The 21,487-nt window shown below is 45.3% G+C and overlaps 1 protein-coding gene across 1 annotated transcript in view; it reads left to right on the top strand.

Moving 5' to 3' along the window:
* Positions 1–21,487, top strand: part of FOXO3 (forkhead box O3) — a 91,397-nt gene that overhangs the window by 14,813 nt on the left and 55,097 nt on the right. The window lies entirely within an intron of this gene.

The raw sequence follows: 21,487 nt of genomic DNA, 5'->3' as shown, positions 1-21,487 counted from the left end.
CCCTGCTATTCCCAGTCCTGTTCTATGTATCTCTCCTTCCTCTCCCCATCATCTCTCACCTCCTCACTTTCCATATCTGCTCTCCTCATCTACCTGGCCAAGTTCTTTGTCCAGCTCTTGGTTCCCAATCTCTCCCCTGTCCTGGGATTTCCTCTTTCCAGTGTCTAGCCTAGCCCAGTCTGCTTACCCTATCTCCAATCATACTTTCAGTTCAGGTTTGCAAAGCTATTAGCAACTGGGAGCAGGATTTTATAATAGGAAGTGTTGGACAATATGAGGTGTAGGTGGGGCTCACAGCACCACCTATAATTTACAACTTTGTTTATTTTCTTAACTAATCCAGCCTTAGGTAAGCAGTCCTGGTGCTGTCGGTGTGCAAATCCGTAGTCATTTGAGTAGTCTTATTCACTCTGCTGATACTGTGTAAGTAGGGATTGCTCATTTGTGTAAGCTATGATCCAGTCTTAGAGAGACTTCAGTCTCTACTGTGGTGTGTCCTGAGCAAGACAGCTAAGTGTCTGAGATGATTCATTTCATGGTGCTGCTGTGCAGTCCTCAAAATACTGATCGTTTTGGACAAAAATCTTCGAATCCTGTTCCTTGCCTGCTTTTTGACAAGTGGAAGTCGGTGTTTCACTGCCCTCATTTCCCCTCCCCACTGAAAATTGCAAGCTTTTGTTGGGAGAGGATGAAGGTTGGTTCCTGTCTGGATGAATGGGTTGTGATCGTGGGTTGGAAATGCTCTCTGGCTCCTCTCTGACCTTCCTGCATTCGAACAAGCAGCCACAAGGTCAAAATAAGCTCATCACCCATTTTATCACTTACCCAGTGGTCCCCACCTGATTGATCGTTTTGCTGATGCGTGCTAGTTCAGTGACCTGCACTGTTGGCTAATTGTCTTTGATATTCCACCAAAGTCAAAAGAGAAATTAAGCATCAGCTCCTGAAAAGCTTGTGATGTATTTAATGGTACACGTAGTGATCGTTGTGATTTCCTTGGTGGGGGGCTGATCCTTTTTCCTTCCCTATTGCTGAGAAGAGACTACTACAAGTTCCTCACTGATAGTATATAAGATATGAAAGCATACAGCCCATAGTCAGAGCATATCCTGCATCCTCTAGTGCGTTCCCTCTGTCTTGGTATATTTAGTTTAGAAAATACTTGAGCCTTTTCTTAATGTAGCTCCTTGGTTTTCTTCTATCTTCTGCATCTGCTGCAAGCTTCGTGCCTTGTCTTTGATGATTCTGGTAATCATCACCTAGCTTCTGCCATAGTCAGGAGGCAGCTTAGTATGGACCTGGAGCTAGGTGAACTCATGTAATGGCGCGAATAACCCTATATTGATCTTTCAAAGAGCTTGAGTGCAGAGCACGTGGTTTATGAGTCCCTTATTTTGAGCCTTATCATGAAGGAACTTTAATCAGGTAACAGTCTGGCCTCTTTTCCACAGCAATAAAGTGCATGCGAACAGGTATTGCAACAAATGGTGCAAAGGCGAATCTGGCAAATCTCCTGCAAGAGAAATCTGCAGTTTATTCTCCGCCACTCCTCTCCCAGCCGCTCCAGTAGCTCGGGAGGCCGAGGGGTTCACGAGCAGCGGCTGATAGGGTTCAGATACCATGCTTCAGTTTCCCAGGCTATTGATAACAGCTGTTCAGTCACAGATCCCCGGGTCATGATGTACTGGGATTTTCTGATGGTTGTGACCTTGGGGGGGAATTAGACTGGATGTAATGTTTCCAAGAATTGGAGACGCCTCTGCCATTGAGCTGGTACACATTGCTGGATCAATTACTAGCACTGGCAGGATTTCGCTTTAGGGGAATCTTGCAGCTACATCACAGTCTTGTTATTAGTAGATTATTGTTAATTGGCTTTAATACAAAGCCAGATATTTCCAGGGAGGAGGGACCTTATAAGGCTGGTTTCTGTGAAGTGGTTTCACTGTGTGCAGTCCTGGTGCAGTGCATCCCCTGGTGCTGCATCTCACTTTTGTTTTCAGAAAATTGTTATCAGCTCACGTGTGGAAATGCACATTTGGCGTGGAATCGCCATCCACAAAGGAGGAATTGCTGCACAGTGGCCCAGCCTTCTCCAAAGCAGCCAACGACACCAGGAACCGTCTGCACGGAGATGTCATCGCGTTTTTGTAACGTGGCCATGAGTCTTGTTTCAGGGACTCGGCGCTTCTGCAACTCAAGCTGCCATGGCCTAGGCCCTCCACGAGCTTCGGAGGCCGGGTGGCTTCCCGGTGACCCGGGCAGGTTTCATGCGCGGCCCCGGGGCTAAATCCAGGCCGCAGTCAGGCGGCACGGGGCAGTCGTTACGCGATGTGCTGGGACGCTTTTAACTCGTGACCTCACAGATCCCGAATGTGCTTCTTCGCAGGGCACGAACGAGCGCGCCGTGACCCCGCTTCACCAGTTCTCAGCCCCGCGTTTCGGCCTGAAAGATCAGAGCCAGGCTTTGGGGGGTCGTTCCCCCCTTTTGCTTTTCAATTTCTGTCTCTGCACAGCACGGCGTTCTCACAGGACGGTCGAGCCGCAGCCCTGTTTGTGTTCACACGTGCGTGTGTGGCGGCTGAAGTCACTAGGAAACTTTCCTCTGTGGAAATGCAGCTCCCCCTAATCCAGACTGTCTGCTATTTACTTTCTTTGTAATTGACTGTCAAAGCATTGCATTGAACTCAAGCGCTCGTAAGGTTTTCCTCAAAATGCCTGCGTGGTATTAAGCCAGTCAGGATTTACAAATGTAAACATGTTTACACAAAAACGAGGAACGCACGGAAGCTGGCAGCGCTTTAGCAGCCAAAAGCAGCGTGATTACATGCTGGAGGGGCACTGAAAATGCGGGTTGCCGGTGTTTGCCTCCAGAAGTAAAGCCTGACAAGAAGTGCTCTGCCTGCCCGTGTGTGCTGGGCCTGGTGATGCCTTGGGGGGGGGAGAAAGGGTCTGGGAGCCTGTGGGGACGCTCGGCGGGCCCTGAAGGACGCTTGTAGGGCCCTGAAGGAAAACTTGAAAGGCCGAGGCAGAGCCTAGGCTGTCTCTACCAGGTCTTTGTTTTAGATTTTCCCGGGCAGTACGGGCAGCAATTGGGAGAGCTAGGAGGGTGCTGTTTCATAACCGAGAGTTGGGCGTCCTTCCCGGGCTGTCGTATTTGGGGCTGTGCGTGCCGGCACACTCGCCCGCCCCCCCCCCCCCCCCCCAGCACATTGTTTACTTCCTCTGTACGTTCTGGGACATTCAGTCCTAAGGAGCATGATACGCTTGCATAAACACCGCAGCCAGATTTATCTCTCAATCCTATCTTTCCTTTCCAGTCTTGGAAAGTGATTAATCTACAGCACACATTTTGTTCTTTGATTGCAGGGCGTTATTCTGTAATCATTTACAGTTCTGCAGAGCCGGAGTGCTGACTTGCCGGAGCGTTTCTGCCGGGCCTCCGCTGCTGCTGGCCGCGGCTTTAGCTGCGAGGGAGCGGCTTTGGGAGCGGGGGGATCTGCTCTGCAGCTCTGTGCGGTGTACAGACCGTGTGCTTTTACTTTGTGTGCTCTCTGTGCATGTGAAAAAAGAGCCAAATGCACTCATGTATAAGCGCAGATGGGCGTCTGTGCAGCGGGACAGGCTGGGGGTTGGTTTGTCGATTGTAAAACTATTAGGGTGCATTTGTGGGGGGTGAACGGGTTTAAATAACTTTTATTTCCCATGCACATCACGTATTCAAGCTTACACCAGGTAAAAATCATCAGCCTATGTGGTTATAAGAAGCTGTACGTACCACTTAGTGTCTGATGAAAACAGAAAAGTGAAGAGTTGAAAGTGAATCAGAAAATCTGCCCCGTCTCTACTGCATCAAGGTTTTTCCATGCGCCCTTTGTATTTTTTGTTTGCTTTCCATGTTTTCCAATGTGTGGTGTATAATAAGGCAGAAAGGAGGTAGGACAGGTAACAACCTTGAGTTAACACACCGCGGGTTAGAGATTAGGCTATCAAGCAGAGCTTTGTTTGACACGAGCGTCCAAGCTGTGAACCAGTCATTCTTCTTTCAGTAAAACAGTGTGAAAATTAGGTACAAAAAAAAAAATCAGAGAAAGCCACGTGATTTTGGGGTGAGAGACTACAATTTTGGGTTCTGATGCACTGCTAGTTGTTTTTTTTATTATTTTTTGTTTGTTTGTTTTTTTGTTTGTTTTTTCACCTCGCTGTCCTGTAGAGAAAGAGCCTGTAGAGGACCTGAGGTAGGTGGGACCAGTCACCCGGGGCCTGCTGGCAGAGGACAGGCATGCGAAGAGTGTCTCATCCCAAAGGGCGCACAGAGATCTGGCAGGGCAATCCCACACACCGCTTAGGACAAAGCACTTCCCGTCACCTTACAACAAACCAAAAAAAGTCGGACACCACCCCACTAATGTACTGTCTGCAAAGGGCAGGAAGAACTGAGGGCACTGCAAGTGCAGAGTGTGTGTTCAGTGGAATGCCCAGGGGACCCCAGGCTAGAAATCAGGACAAAAAAATCTGCCAACAGCCTTCCCTGTTTGTCTGATCTTGAGAGCAGGGCAGGACAAAGGAGGGGGGTTTCCTCTGACTGCAAATCCAGCAGCTGTTTAATATAGGCAGATGTCAGAAGAGGATCCTGGCCACCCTGTGCCAGGAGGAGCACCAGCCTCACTTCTCCATCGGCATGCCATGCTGGAGGGAGAGCACAGTGCACAGGCGAGCACCGACACGGTGCTGTTCTTGTAACCCCCAGCCCCTGCTTTACTGGCATGTAGGGGTGTCCAGAGCATCTGATCACAAATTTCACTTCTGTCTTCAGCATTTCCCCTATTTAGTTGCATTGTTCCTTCCATGAAGTTGTTTTTTTTTTTTTTTTAATTTGTCCTAGAAGTGCAAATTTCTGTAAAATCCTTTTGCAAAGTCCTTAATTAAAGGGGATTTATAAGCAAGGAGGAGGAGGACAAAAGCTCTTGTAAAGAGCAATGTCTCTTTAGGAAAACTACTAAATGGTGTAAAGAAGAGACAAATTCAGAGTGTGTGCATGTATACAGGTACCCAGCTGCTTGGTTGGACTCAAAGCTGTGATAAAGACAGCTGCCCTGTGGTTGAAGGAGGGGAACATGCTGCTCTGGGTTGTGAATTGGCACCATCTCCGTGCCAGTGGGACTAGCCCCTTGGTTAGGTCATGTCTGAGGAAGGGACCATGTAAATAACACTTCCCTGCGGTTGTGAGTTAGTGGAGATGGCAAGAGTCTTAGCAACAGGCAACTTTTCTTAGCATCACAAGAAAGACTGAAGCAGTGCCAGCCACTTCCCGTACTCTGCATTCCCCCTAAACTAAATGGAGCTGCTGCTCGTCTCCCAGTGCTAATTCAGTCGTGCAGCCCGTTTCAGGCCCTGGTAGATGACTGGAAGCAGCTCCGTGCAGGAGGCAGAGCAGCAGGCAGCACTCCTGGAGCGTAGTGTCACGATACCAGTGCCTGTGCCCGTGGCTGGGACCTGCTGCAGGAGAACTGAAAAGTGTTATGCAGCTCTGTGTGATGTGAGTGTCCTCTTGCTGCACCAGGGTGTGAGCCACAGGGTCAAAGTCCGGGTTTGGCATCCTTCACCCCAACCCCTCATCACCTGAAAACAATTTATAATGGTCATGCTCATTTTCATTTACCAGCTCAAGGTGAACCCCATGGATCTCTCGTGTTTGTGTAACTGCTCGTGTAAAAGCACAGCTGTCCACAGAAGGATTTCTAGGAAATGCTGGGCTCAGTACAAAGCAGCCATACATTGAAAACTCGAGGCCCCATCCCATCAGGCAGAAGGGAGCCTTCACCACGGTGTGGGTTAATTATTTGTTAATAGCTGGCTGAGCAGGCAGGGTGGTCGTGGATGAGGCATGAGGCTGTGAGACCATGTCCAGGGGACAGTAATGTTCCTGAGAGTTAGGAGGGGTAGTCCTTAGCCCTCCAAAAGTGTCAGAGCTGATGTCGTGATCAAGTTAGGGATCGTGCGAAAACTTTGGAAAGAAAAGAAGTTTTGGGCTTGAATGTATTTGATTATGGAAAGATAAGTGTACTGACAGCAAGATGTTTTTGAGTGGAACGGGTACCTTGGAGGGAGGTTTTGGATGAGGACCAGCTGCTGGGAACATCTGTCTGAACATCCTGACCACAGGCTGTCTGAGTGCAGTAGCGAGCTGCTTCTTGGAGCCCATCTGAAAACTTGGTGTGGCTGCTGGGTGGAGGTGTCTGTTCCTCTGTATGGGCCCCTCGGCTTTTCGACTGTGTTGTTAATATTTTTACTTCCACACTTGCCTGCTGTGAGGGAGAATGGAAACAAGATGTTCCATTGCTAGAGGTGGTCATTTTTCCAGCCAGACCTGTGTTTGTGTGAGGGAGACCCTTTGCCAGGCTGGACGGGTGAGTTTAGGAGGCGGTCCTTTGGCTTTCAGTACAGACACAGGGGGAAGCCACTGGCTCCTCATCACAAACTGTATCTGTGGAGAACCCCTGAACCATGAAAGTGTCCCAGAAGAGTGTAAGAGGCTGTTAAACTGCACGCTACCACCGTGTCCTCTTCTTGTTTCCTCTCCCAGTGCAGCCAGAAACAGTGTGTATTCGTCTTCACCCAAGGAGATAATTTTCACACGGAGTAAGACCTGCCCCATGTATGTGCAGCTATTGTGCAACCACACAGGTTCTGGCCATGATGGCTGCAGCTGGTAAGATTTCCAAAGTGGATAAATCCAGCGCACGACCCAGTAAACGAGGCAATAAGGCCAGCAGAGACTGGAACCAACGTGGTGGTACTCGGGGAACACTGGTGGTACTGGGGGAACAGCAAATAAGAGGCAGCTCCCCTCCACCCCCCCCAGCTCACTGCTGGTTTTCACTCCTTTATTTTCCCTAAACTGTGAAGGGGCAGAGATCATGTCCTGGTTTTTGGTCACCCATAAAGAAAACTGGATGCTATGTTCTAAACTTCTAACTAGGCTACAGTTTAATTTTTTTATTTCATGCTAAAAGCTAGTTCTGGGTGCAGTCTTGAAAGCACCTCCTGTGCAATGTAGAATGGGGCCCAAAGAGAGGAAATGAAATCAGAAATGGAGAAAAGTTATTTTAATCATAAATAGCTGCGGTAGGAAGGTAGATGTTTATATGTGCAATAGTACAGTACCTACTGTGTGTATTTTGGGAGAACCTGAGAATAGCAGCTGCGCTGAAATACTTGACAGCAAAGTCAAATATAGTTTAGGTTTAAAAAGAAAAAAAAAAAAGTGCTGCCGAGGGTAGAATGGCAGCCTGGAGCCTGTGGGTGTTATCTCTCTCCCCTGCAGGGCACAGGGCAGCCTGCGACTGTGGTGTTTGTTTGCGAACGCCGAGTCCCAGTAACGGGATCCGTCCCGCTCCTATCAGTGCTGGTAGGTACCCCCACACCTTGCCCCAGGTCCTGCACGAAGCTGACAGCTCCGTCTCACCCGCTCTGCCTTCTCCAAGCGCTGCGTTTTCAGGAGTTTTGCAGCTGATGGACCTGTTGGGTTGTAGATCTATGGGACTAGGAAGCAGCAAAGCCGCAGGCACCAAACCCAGGGCGCTTGCAAACACTCTGAGGTCAGAAGGATCAAAACCTAAATTAAACTTGTCCCAGAAATTTGGGTCTGAATCACAAATTCAGGAAGTTGTACATGAAAATTGGTCTGGGCACTGTTTCCTTCCTAAGAGTTCTTCAGCTAAAAATAATGTCTTGCGCCATAGTTATAAATAATACGGGCTTTTTTTTTCCCCCTTCTAATTAAATTGTTACTCTTGCCACGGTGAAAGGAAAGGGAAAAGATAATAACACGAATCTGGTTGAACAAGTACGTAGCTTGCAGGTTTCAGCTGGAGCATTTGCAACTGCACCCGATGCTGATGGTCTTGCACTAATACACTTAGTTGTCAGAATTAAAGGAAGGTGCTCTGGGGAGATCTGCAGGGGGGTTTGTGTCTCTGTCATTTGAGAAACCTTGTCATTCCTGAAATCTCACCCCGAGTGGGCTTTTCTTATGCTTCCAAAGTAAAGAAAGGGTATTTATCTTTAAAACCTTTTTGAAAGTAACTATAGTGTTTTTTTCTAAATTTTGGATGAAGCCTGTGGTAAGATACTTTCATGGTCTTTTGCCTTGTGCCAAGTTACTGAAACTATACGCAGGAGCCATGGATAGCTCTGACTTCTCCCCCTGCCTTTCATAAGAGCAGCACCTGGCAGGTTTGCCACAGGTAAGTAATGAGCAAAGCTGGAAAAGGAGACCTCTGAGTCGTGGTCTTGGCCTTGCAATGATCTCTGAAAGCAGCGTAGGCACCCTGAGCGCGGCGGCAGACGTGTGCTCACCCAACAGTGACGAAGGGCAGCAGCCTGGTGAGCGGGTATCGATCGCACCTATTTCAGTCGCTTTGTCAACGCTGAGAGAAGTTGCCTGCGATTTGCTGCTGGGATTTGCTGGCTGCCTTTTAGCAGAATTCGCTGTTTGCTGAGGATCGCAGGGGCCACCCGAGAGCCCACTTGCAGCGGCACGGATCCTGCCAGAGCGCCGATAATGGCCAGTGAAAGCAGTAATCCCAGAGGCCTAAGGGGATAACGACAGTCAAGAACATGGCTGCCAATCTTTAAGCTTAATCGCGACATCTTTGAGATGGAGAGAGTGTTATTTTTCCACGTGTCCACGGTGGGGGAAAAAGCAGTGTCCGAAAAATTAGGATATGGCGGTGAAGTTGGTCTGCGTGGGTGATAAGCGATGTGTACCACGACTACCTAGTGCTGGGCACACACTCAAATATTTACTGCGCTGATATTTGCTATCACACACACACACACAGAGCCAAAAAAAAAAAAAAAAAAGGTGGCGAGGCAGCTGTGTGGTTTCCCTGGCAGTGATGCAACGCTGCTGACACACTGGGACAGGACGGAGCAGCACGTTCTGTGACAGCACGGCGTGTACTCCATGCCACCGGAGCAGCGTTGCACAGGCTGAAGGCTTTCTCTAATGCCAGCACTTTGTCGAGTGCTTAATTTTCAAGCCGGTGTTTGGACATAACAGCTTGAGGAGCGTTTTTGAAATTAACACATAGCTATTGCATGGGTATAATTTCTAAAACATTCCCTTTGCCCTGCCTTCCCATGGCTTCTGTTTGCTGTATTTTAAGAAGTTTAAGACTTTTTTTTTTTTTAAATTACAACTCAGACAAGGTATTTACTGATTTCTCATTCACTTGTCAACTGCTCTGCAAGAGTGCAAATCTAGCAGGAAAAAAAAAATGTACTCGAATGCGCTTGCAAACAGCAAACAGAACTCCCAGTGTTCTTTTTATTGGTTTACTGCTTTGTCCTGTCATCGTCTGCTGTCCTCCCAGAGCAAGCTACAGCACAGGCAAAAAGAATTCTGTAATACTGAAAGACCTGAAGAGAAAAAAGCGTAAGCGCACACACACAAAAAAAAAAATATATGAAAAGGGGGTCAGAGAGAAAATCGGTGAGTAAGTGAGTCTGTTTGGTTAAGGAATTGAATGGGTAGCAAATACTTTTCCTGTGTGTGGAAAATATGAGTTGGCTTTTGCAATAGCATTTTATGGGAAGGAAGATCAAGGGTTCATGAGCAGAAATACTTATTCATAAAACATAGCTACAAAGACAAGCTACTTGTTGTGCTTCTGCCCATTTGCTTTAAGTCCAATCTGGCTGAATCATTTCTAGGAATGGAGTGGGTAACTGGATTTCCAGCTTCCTCTCAGTCCCTGGCTTTTCTCCGGTATGGCTGCTGATTAGTGCTGGTGGTACCGAGTTTTATGTTAAGGGCATGTGCCTGTCTGCTTGATTGCTAAAGTGTTTACCACCTTGGGATCTAAGCACAATCCACTTGAAACTGGATTAAAACAGCCGCCTCATTTCACAGAGGCCTTTTAACCGCTATCAGACAGCAAGCAGCAGCTGACCTGGGTGGGATTTTGATCTGATGCTCAGAAAATGAAAGGCTCTTTCCCATCACCAGTCCTATCACCACACTCTCTGTGTGGTTTTTGACAAAAGCAAACCTAACCCAAGCGTTTCCCCGAGTGTCTGAGGTCTTTTAACAAGCCGGAGATGTGGTGAAGCCAAGCTATGCAGCAGGTGTAACATTTACTAGTGTGATCAGTATGATTTTTTGTATGTTTCTGTGCAGAATTTTGCTTTTCTTAAGGCACAACCCCACAGAGGTCTGTTTTCAGTTCCTGAAGTGGCTCATTTAGAGCCCGAAAAACTTGTCACCTTTTCTCTCCCATTCTTCCTGACTGCTGGGGCTGTGTTACTTCTGTTCTTCAAGTGTATTGAAGTTTTTATTTATTTATTTAATTTATTTATTTTTAATTTGGTAGCAGAGAAGCAGAAAGCTCAGTGCATGCTTTTCAGAGGGTCTGGGCCCCTGATATCTTCTTCACGATTCAGAAGTGGTTGGTGCCATATCTGGGGACTTGGTTAGCACTTCTGTTGGAAGGCAGGGGACCTGGTCCCTGCAACTCAAGCAAAATTTTGATTTGGCTACAAAAACCTCATGTATCTTGTTGATGAATATAAACCACTTTGGGTGTTAGCTAGCAAGTTCTAGCATTTACTATTTTGATTTTTGAAACTCGACTCTGAAAGAGTCACAGTTCGGAGGTTGTGTTCTTTATCTTCTGAAAGAGGAAAGTTTTTTTTTTTGAAAGGCAGTCTTGGTACAAGGTGCAAACTGTTTTTTTTTAGCAGCAAGTGATGAAGCTCTGTAGAGGAAGAAGGTTCTCAGTAAAACTGTCACCTCTGTGTTCTGCAATTAACCTAGGTTTAACAAATGGCTTGAGAGGTCTAACGAAGTTTATTAAAAGCAATTTATTTACCTAAACAAAGGCTGTGTGAAGATGCTGTGACTGAATGGACTCAAAACGGTCTAATGATTTTGTGGGGACAAAAGAAGTTTGGTTTTTTTTAATCCTTTAATGCGATCTTTTTCCCCTTCGCTTCTGGCTTTTCTACCTCTGTGCCCATTTTTTTTTTGAGAGTGTTTGTGTGATTCTCTGCTGTTATCAGTCCAAATTAGCTTTCAGTTTCCTTGGGGCAGCAGCCTTGCCTTGCCTCATGGCTCTGAAAGGGCTCCATGCAGCCAAACAGATCCCGGCTATTTACAGTTACCACCCTGCTTTTATTGCGTGCCTCTCTCAGGCTCTTCTGCCGAGGCGATGCTGCAGCAGATAAGAAACCTTCCTCCTGCTTTGGAGCAGCTACTGCACCTCGGGGGGACGCCTGCTGCTGGCGGCTGTGGGGGAGGATGCCAGCCAGCCAGGCAGAGCAGCTTCAGCCGGGACGCTCACAGCTCTCCTGGAGTCTGCCCCTCCTGCTAGGGGCAACCAAAGGCTGGCATCTGAAATACCCTGTGTCCCTCTCAATTATCCTTCTCATAGGTGCTTTGTTTCGTTGCTGCCTTCTGGCTAGCTCTGCCGGCTGGGCGAGGTGGGGTCTCAGCAAACTGCCTTTGCTTCCAGCAGCACGGTGGTGGGTAGGCTAACTTCATCGGGGCTAGGGGAGTGCTCGCTGAGGCTGAGGGTCTGACATTTGCTAGATGGATGATGAATTGTAAACTGGAGACAATGGCCAGGCCTTGGGCAGTGAGATCAGAGGCGTCTTTTGGTGTCCACCCAGAAAACTTCGCACTAATGTAATCTCCGAGGCAGCTTTTTCTGGGGCTGGGCTGCTTCTCCAGGTGTTGGCTCTGCAAGCTATCAACTGAAGCCAAGGAAATATTTCACCCTGCCCTTACCACTCGCCTTGACTCCTTCTGTGTTTAAAATGAACAGCATATAAATTAATGTGAAAATCAGCCAAGTCAATGCCAGAAGCTTTATGATGGCAAAATAATAATTAACAGCTGCTATCTCTTTCCTTCTCATGGGCTGCCAGGACAGCCTTTTCTGTCTGTCCTGTTCTCAGTGCCAGGTGAGGCCGGGCTGACCTGCAGCTCGTACCCTTCGGTCCCACTGCCATTTTGTCTTCAGGGCCACTCTTTGACCCCAGAGCTGGGGAGTACCAAGTCCTGGTGTGTGAGACCCTTTGGCATGGTGTGCTGGAGTTAGGGGTGTTTTAGGAATTTTCTGTCTCTTTTTCCCCCCAGCCACTTGGGGAAAGCAAACCTCTTTTTTATAGAAATAAATACTTCTTTGCTATTATCTCTGATACATGAAGCAATTAAGATTGTTCAGTATTCTGCAAGACAAGCAAAAATGAAGACGTTCCTCTCTTCCCCCAACCCCTTCCATGTTGTGCAAGTGGTTTCACTTGGAGACCGTGTGTTTCTGGAAGTTTCCTGACTTCTTGCATGTTAGGCCACCAAAATTTAAATCCAAAGGTTTAGAGGCAACTGCGTACGTGATCTTGTAAACGTTGTCTAGTATGGGGTGATCCGACCAGGCCATTTGAAGATGGAGGATGTTTACACCTTCTCGCGGCGCGTGGTTTGTGGATATCCTCCCTCAGGCGGTAGGGCATGGACGGCTTCCCCGGCGGGGAGCACAGGGCTGAGTGAAGCTCCAGCGCTTGGCCTCGGTGGCCTGGTCAGGGCCATCAGCCTCACTGAATCCCAAATAAAGCACTGCTCCTCATATATTGTTATTTTTTATTTTTTTATTAGTAAATGTTGCTCCATGAAAATGGTCCCCAGCACGGCCTGTGCAGGAGGCCGCAGAGGCTGGAGCACTGCCATCACCTGCAGAGGCACTGCCAAGCATTGTCCCCGCCCCATCCCTGACGCCGACCTGTCCCCTGCCAGCCTCTTCCCAGTGTGCAGGGTCCAGCCCCTGCCAGAAATGGTCCCCAAAAGCCACTTGGACCTGGGGGGCAGTCTGGGAGGAGAAAGAGCAGCGAGCAGTGTAGGTGCGAGCTGTGCAGTGTCCTTGGGCTTCAAGTCCCTGGTGTCTTGTATTTACTGCTGTAGGTGTAGCCTGAGGGCTTTTAGCCTTCGGTGGGACACACCACCTCCTCCAGTGCTGCTGTCTCACTGCCATCTGGCTAATCCTCCTCCTTTCGTTAGCTGTGTTTTCTGAGCACCAACCAACCAAGTAACCATAGGCCCAGGGGGATCAAGCTGGATACAGGCTGGGCTATGGTGTTTTCAGCTTTAAATCTCCTACTTCATGTGTCTGTTCACGAGGAGATGCAGACCCCAGGAAACCTGTTACCCTGCTTGGGGATGCTAATTCCACCGTTTAGGACAGAGGGAAACTAACCTTAGCGTCCACGCGTTTTACCGTAGTGCTCTCCCTCAGAGCAGCCTTTTCTTACTTCTCTTTCTAGCATAGTCTTTAGCCCACTTGGAGATGTATGTCTGTTCTCAGAAAAGAGCTGCAACACGTGGTCTCTGTCTCAGGCATTTTAGCATGAAGAGGATGCTGCTGCTTGGCAGGCTCTCAGGACAGGATCATTTCACCCTCCCAGAGCCACCTTACCAAAAGGCTCCGTTGGATGCAGTGTCCAGGAACATAACTCACAAATCCAAAGTTTCCTTTACGATAGTTTAAAAATTTCATTCTGTTGTAGGCAATTAGGTCTGTTCAGAACAAGCATACAATGTGCCTGGTCTTCTGTGCATCATTTCCCTGTGGCTTATATCAGTAGGTTGCTGTTATCATTGGATCACTCTTTTGGTTGCGAGCTCTCTCTCCGTAGCAGAATGAAGATGTACTAATAATATCACTGCGTAATACAACAGGTGAAACGGTTCCTCCTAAGCAGAAATCATTTTAGGATTTAGATTTAATTGAATCGATTTGAGAACAAGTTTTTAAATCCCTTGCTTATTTTAGTTAGTTCCCAGTGATTAGGTTTATTTGCCCTCCAGTAACCTCTCCTGTTTCTTTGTCTCTAGTGATTATTTTTGTTTTTCCTCGTTTCTTTAGCCCTGCGTGCATGGTGGTCAGTTTGCTGTCTGACATGAGTTACTTGGATTCTAAGCAAGAAGAAGGGAAAATTAATTTGTAGTTGCATACTTGTCATTTTGATTTTATACAAATACATATGCAGGATTGTGCCAGACAATTCATACATACACCTAATATTCCATAAGCTTATGGTTTAATGCAGGATGGTCTTCTGTATCATTTAACTCAGAAAAGTGGGAATGAAAATTGACTTAGTGGTATAATGATTACATTCATTTTAGACTAGAACTCTGTTTTTTCCACAGGGTCTTAAGGAACGGTGTGAATTTTTCCAAACAATAAAAGAACATACTGATATAGATAGATAGATAGATAGATGTTTCAGTTCCCATGTTCAGGCATTATTTAACAGTCTCGCTTCAGCTTGATAGTTGTTCCAGCAATGTCAATATGGCTTGGTATGGGGAGAGTTTTTAGGCTGTGCATGAAAAAGTACTGTCAAAAAGTTGCATTTTCTCAGTAATGTCCTCTTTTCAAGACAGCATCTTGCGGGAGTGTTCCCACAACACACAGTAGCTCCTGCTTAGCATCTGTAGAGCTTTGCATTGGTCTCTGATGGGCACGCATCTTGGAGGCGAAAGGACATTGCTTTAACTTCAAGCAGTCCTGCAGTCAAGCAGGACACTTCTGTGTAAGCACCAAAGTCACATTAAGGCAGCACAAAAGCTAGCTCGTTTAGTGTTGAAAGGCTCAGCGGTCTGCTTGTCTGTGTTGGTAGCCTCTCTGCTCGAGAAGAAAGTCATTTGGGAGTTTGACTATTATTATTATTGTTTTCAGTCTGTCTTGACGTGTTGTTGGAATGTAGCTCAGACGGTTACAGTGTTATGACAAGCTGACTAAAATTAGTACCATATTTTACATTGTTTTAGAGAGTGACCTCCCCTCACTTGGGAAATATTAAGAAGCTCATCTTATTTCCCAGCATCTCTTTATAAATGTATGTTAATTTACTCTAGCTTGGACTGAATTTATAACACGGGAAATGAAGTCAGATTTAGAAGATTTAAAAGAGCTGGTTCTTGAACTTTAGAAGTTCCTCTTAAGTAGTCTAGACAGTTCTGAATGTCTCCTTTTTTTCCCCTTCTTCTTTATTTATTTATTTTTAAATTTCTTCTTGTTTTCCTTTCTGGAATACCTGAACCAGGTAAAGGAGATTTCCAGTATTACTTATCTGGAAATTTATCTGTGCATTCCATGATACTTTAACTAGAAAGATCACCAAAGAAAACACAGACCTAAACCTGTTTCTTTCCTTTTACATTGTTAATCTGATTATTTAAATATGATCTTAAGACAACCAATAATCAGATGGAGTATACAAATTCTCTTTGTTGAATTTTTTGAATTGCACTGCATTTCTCAATCACAAATCTGGCATGTGAAGGAAGGACCACTGGGCTTGCTCCACAGCAGTTGCCTTCCACATTCCTCTGCTTGGATGGATGGATGGTGTTTGCAACCTTGTATCCTGAGCCCTCTTCTCTAGTGACTTGCTAAGACGAATTTGCAAGATGTTCTTTATTTTCTGTTTGTTTTTTTTTTTATTTTCTTAGAAATGACAAGCACCAAAGTAGAACTTAGTCTAACATCTAGTGTATTATATCAAAGGAATTACCTGTGGGTTTGAATCTCTTGAACAGTGGTGAGGGAAGTGCTTGTATTCATCACTGAATTGCTTCTCTCAGAGCTTTGGTCAAAAATATTTGGGAGCAAGTTAGTAGATTTTTCTTTATAAAACCACTGTTTTATTCATTTATTTCTAAAACTGAGGGACCTGGTATCTTCTCTAGCCAGTGACCTGAACAGCAACTTTTATCAGTTAAAGAGAAAAATGCTTGTGATGCACTCTTTGGATAATTGCAGTTTTCTCTAACAAGGTTGATATAGTTGAGATGGGAGCTGCTTGGAGATTTTTCCCACAGCAGTCAGAGCCTCTGGACCTGAATCATCTTGGTGTACTGATGTGCTTTCTGAGATAAAAAGGTGGGTGTCCTGCAGGGCTTTCAGGGGTCCTGAGGGCTGCTGCAAACCTCAGCTGTCTTTTTGATGTCCGTGCCTCTAGCAGCAGCTTGTACCCGTATTTGTAAGTTTCTGAGCACTCAGAAACCCGTCTCTGATGGACAAAAAGGTGAACTCTTGTTGCATTTAAGTCAGGCAACTTTAGCTGTGGTCTTCATGCAGAGTGTTCAGTGGAGAGCTGACATCTCCATCCAGCTGGATTAGCAGCTTTTTGAACATAGACAACCTTCACCTTTAGTAGCAGATGGGTGATTATTGCCTTAGGGTACCTTTTGCATTGCATTTTGTAAATTTTTGGGGGTGGGAGGACCTGTTAGGCACAGCCCGAGCCTGCTGGTGTCTTGCTGTGCCCATCGCTCTGTTGATACCGGAGGGCATCCCCCGGCCCGGCCCGCGTGGTGCCACACATCCGTTCTAGCTCCGGGGGCTTCTCTGACTACTTCAGGTGACTGGACTTCTTAGCGTTTTGACTCTTTCTCATGTTCTCAAACTAAAATTTCCCAGCTTTCAGGGCTCTTACTTTTCCCATCTTTCAGGAATCCAGATTAGAGGCAAGTGAGAAGTGGTGGTTATAGGCTGTGGACCTGGTCCCAGCTGAAGCTTGGGCAGTAATCTCATTTTGTCAAAAGAAAACAAAAGCTGTGCTCTCCTCAGCAGACAGCAAAATGGCTGACCTGAGCAAATCTGCTCATTAGGTCTGTAACTTGCTTCATCTCCCTCCCATGCAATTACTCGCAGAGAGAAAAACTCCCATCACATATTTTCACTCGCACCATCCAAGCTTGAGGACTTAGTCTAGAAAGATTAAACTTGCGTTCTGTGCTTGCTGCCAAGACACTGCGTTTTTTTCTCTCCACTGGAGAATAAATTAATTCCCTTTTGCTGAGCGAGAATGGAAAGCTATTTGTTACTAAGGGAAAGAAAGCGCCAAATCTTTTGCCTTCCATCTCGTACACGTGGGCACGTGAACTGGACCAGCCCTGCTTTTGACCCTCTGTCCCCCCTTTTCCAGGGATGGTTAGTGTACATCAGCACCAGAATTAGCAGGTTTCTGAAGCCAGGTGTGACAGAAATGGCGTGAATTTAAATACCTTTTAATTTATAGTCAGTCATGCTTTTTTTCTGGCGTTTGCATGGGAACAGTGATGAGGAGACTGTCAGGTGTACTGGAAGACGTGGTCTCGCAGCTCCCCTCGTTTTTTAGTGGGGTATGAGCAAAAAGCTGTTCCTGATGTCCTTGAAAAATCCCTCCGTGAATGCCTAGCGTTTTGTGATGAGTTGGTGTTTCTCCAGCAGTCTTTGAAGCTGCTGTTTTCCTGAACTTACCAGAATTACCAACCAAAGCTTTATATTCAAATATTTAAAAGATCGTAATTGCTTTAATTAAAAAAAAGCATGCACACACCTGTACTTGATTTATATTACAAATACCTGTATTATCAGGTTGTATTTGCCAGAGTAAATACCTGAAAGGTTTTAAGAAACTCATTACACTGGAGCTCATGGACTGAGCTGGCCTGTTTCTCAGGTTTCACAAGGTTTTGTCCTATCTTTGTGTGTGTATGCATGTTTATATGGGTGTATGTGTGTCCTTGCATCTACCCTACCAATAAGCAACTCGTGCGAAGAGCTGCAATCACCCTTGCTCAGGACAAATACGTATTGCCATATTTTCAAGAATTATTGCAAACGCTGTTAAAATTGTCTCGATTCGCAAGTTTGCTCGCGCATAGATGGGCTGAGTCTCGCTCCCGATGCAAACTAAAGCAACGTGAACGAGCTTTGCTGCACGTGAGAGCCCGGCCTGGAGTAATCACCCCTTTGTGCCTAGGAGCATACATTCCCCTAAATAATGTCACACACAGCAAAGCGAGAATTGCTGTCGTGAAAAAGGGGGCCACAGATAATGATCTGCTACCTTGAAATCTTCCTTTTTATTTTTTTTTTTCTCCCCTCTGTGGATTTATATTGTTTGCTTTTGCTCCCACTTAAAAATTTATGTTGAAAGGACATACAAGGTAGGGGCTGGTATTTTTTTAACCTGCTCTGTAAGGGATTTCGTGCACACTTTACTGAAAATTATCTCATTACCTGCATGGTTTAGTATATATTTCTACAGCTGTATGTAACGCTGCTTCAAAACACGTTGTGTGGGCAGTTTCAGCTCATGTCCCTGTATCAGCTGGGGTCTGAGTGAAGCTACCCCTGTTCCTTGCAGCCAAAGGCAAGGCAGAAATTCCTGCTAAAGCTAAATTTCAGGAAATCTCAGGAATTCGGAAGTTCAGTTTCACTGAGAACTAAGTAATGTAAATCAATTAAAGGGAAATAATGTATTCCCAGAGCAGTACTATAGTCCAATTGTATGTGCCTTAAACATGGAAAAATCGTGAAAAAGACCCTAAGTAACAAGCCCCAGAGGTGAGGGAAGGCAGTGGGAAGGTGGGACACTCCCTTCTTCTCACCTTTGTCCAAGGAGTGGAGCTGTTTCAGCATTTCCGACTGGAGTGACAGAGGGTGTCGCTGGCCTGGTGGTGGGTGGGAAGATAGACGTGCAAAATCTGGAAGGAGCTTTCGGTTTTCAGTGCAAAAAGCCATCTCTGTTCGAAAGTGGTCTTCTGAAGGAGTCGAGCAAACAATGCTATCATAATGCATCTTCTCTTTCTTCGCGTGCAGTTGTCACTAGAGATTTGTAACTCTTTTCTTGGTTCATTGTTCCCTGGCTAGTGTGTACTCTCCATTCAGTAGTGCCAGAATTAAGATGAAGCCTGCCTGTTTCAATAAGGCTGCTTTGTTGTCAAAATGGCAGTACTTGTATAGAAATTGGATTGACTCCAACAGAGCTTGCACGATACACTGCAAAACTATTGTCATATGATCCTTTTTATTACTAAGAAAAAGCCTGTTCTCAAAAAAAGACAGAATGGTCCTTTTTTTTTTTCTGTTTTGTTAGGAAAAAAAATCACCAGAAAATTCTTTCTATGAATAATTAGCTGCAAATTTGAAAAACATGCCTGGTGATTGAGTATAATAAAGAGGTTGGATTAAGTGAAGTGACATTAATGTAGAAATATGAGGGAGCTATATCTACTTCATTTTATGTAGCAGCAGCCCCGATTGATCAAGTCACAAGTGTAAGCGAGCACGCACTGTTCAGCGAGAAGGGATGGAAGACAATTGCCTTCATGAAGAGGAAGGGAGAGACATTAGAGGCATGCAAAATGCCATTGTGGTTTCTGAAAATTAAGTTCCTCTTGCCTACCTGCCTTTCGTCAAGACATGGAGAAGGGATGGCTTGCTCTAAATGAGGGTGAGAGGGAGAGCATCCCTTGGTACTCTGTGCTCACCTAGCACTTAGTACCACCAGGCCCTCAGCCAGGCCAGGCAGAAGGCAGGATGTATCCTTATGAGAAAGAAATTAGCTGCTAATGTCTGCTAGTGCTAATAATGGAAATTTCTGTTTTAACTCAAAGTATTTTATTTGCTAAGAATTATTTCCTACATGCTGGAAAAAAAAAATCATGCGTTAAGAGAGGACTTCTTATCAACTAAGGTCCAGGTGTTGTATTTGAAAAGAGAGTTCTCCTTCTTTTATTATTTTTTCTTCCATTCGTGTGCAAAAAATAGGCGAAGACATTTTATGATAATTATTGATACTAATCGTTAACCAAGAAATGTTATTAAAAGAATTGTGTGTTACCGCTGGGGTAATGTAAGGAGAAATTGCCTTAGGTCTAGATGAATTTTGTAAATGTGTCTTTTTCCTTTTTTTTATTAGTGCACTTTTTTCTTCATATGCAAGAAGAAGTCTCCTTTTGTGATGCTTTGTGACGTTTAAATCTTTCTTCTTTGGCTTGTGTTTTGCAGTAATGTGATAATATTTGTATAGGTTTTGCTAGCTACGAATTGTAATTGAGTTCCTAGCACATACAGACTGGAATTAATAGCTTTTAAAGCTGGAGGGACCCATTATGCTCATTGTCTGACGTCTGTGTGAATACAGGACATTGAATTTCATCTAATAATTCTTGCATCAAGCACATAAATTCTGGCTGGGCTTGAGGGTACTTTAAAGGCATCCAGTCCTGATTTAAAGACTTCAGATGATAAAGCTCTTGGAAGTTTTTGCAGTGGCTAATTACCCTCTTTTTTTTTTTTTTGGTAAGGAGTTTGATACTGCTTCTCCACTCTGAATTTGTCAAGCCACTGTCTTTTTAATTTTCATATGCTAACTTCAGCTGATGTCTGCTATCAGAGAGCTTTGCTTCATGAAGGTGCATATGACCAAGTCACCTCTCAGGTTTCTCTTAGGTAATCTGAATAAATTGGACTCCTATCTTCCCTAGCCTGTTATGTGTGGTGGGTTTTTTTCCCCTATTACGGACATCCCAATCTTTTTTTGAAACTTCTCCCCCCTTCCTTCCCAGGCTGGCAAAAGTTATCTGGACACCAAGACTGACACCAAGCTCCAGTCTTGGGTCTTACCAAGGGTGGTGAAATTTCTAATGATGGTCATATATCACAAGCAGAAGTTAAATTGAAATTTGTAGTTACTGTTGGATAAACCAACCTGTTTGCTGTGAGCTACAGAACTCAGTACTGCTGGTAACTTATTTATCTTCTGTTGTAATAATTTGTATGTATAAATTAAGTGTATTTACAATATCCAGGCAGGACTTACAGAAATAAGTAAGTTACTGAACAGAGACATTAAGCATAAATATATTGCTGAACAGAGGAACTTCAAAACCATCTCAGATGTTCATTCGGATGCACACAGCCCTTTGGTCTGCAGATTTAGCGATGAGGCTTGGAGTTGCCCCACAGAAGTGCAGAGGGCAGTTCTTGATTCCCTGTCTCCCAGCCTTCAGCCATCGCAGGCTGGGCACCAAGTGTGGACACTTCATTGTACGTGAGTCTCTTGATCCACTGCTACACCAGTAGTATCCGTATTTTAACAGGGGTAGTCCACGAAAATTCATTTTTATTAGAAATTTTCTTTCAATAATAGATTTTGTAGTGACCATCAAGATTTTTTTTTTTAATTGAATTTGCTTTGTGGATTTTTGTTTGTGTGGCATTGTAGTTGAATATGTTTCTTACGTCAGAGTTCCAGAATCTCCACTTCTCCCTCAAGCCTTCTCTTCTGGGAAGGACAGATTTCTTTACCTGCACTTCAGATACGCTAAGCGTTTAAGTGTTTTAAGTGCTAAGTGTTCTAAGTTTTAAGTGGGAATAACGTGGAACTTCCATTCCTTTCTCTGTGTTCGTGATCCACTTCCCCGCTCTGCTGTGTATGTGCTGGAGAATTCAGCCTTTTCCTTTATTCCAGGTTGGTCACTGCATTTGTAAAGGACTGACTCTTTCCAAAATGGCCTCAAACATACACCACACCAACCATTTTCCTGGTGAGAAGGTTGGTACCTAGTGGTGCTTTGTAGATACAGGAATTGCAGCCCTTCTCGACCCACTGGGTCAGCTTCCAGAGGAGTGCAGAGGAGACG

The sequence above is a fragment of the Anser cygnoides genome, chromosome 3, assembly GCF_040182565.1.
Source record: "Anser cygnoides isolate HZ-2024a breed goose chromosome 3, Taihu_goose_T2T_genome, whole genome shotgun sequence".
In the NCBI taxonomy this organism is placed as follows: Eukaryota; Metazoa; Chordata; class Aves; order Anseriformes; family Anatidae; genus Anser; species Anser cygnoides.
This window is presented reverse-complemented; position numbering and strand designations above follow the sequence as displayed.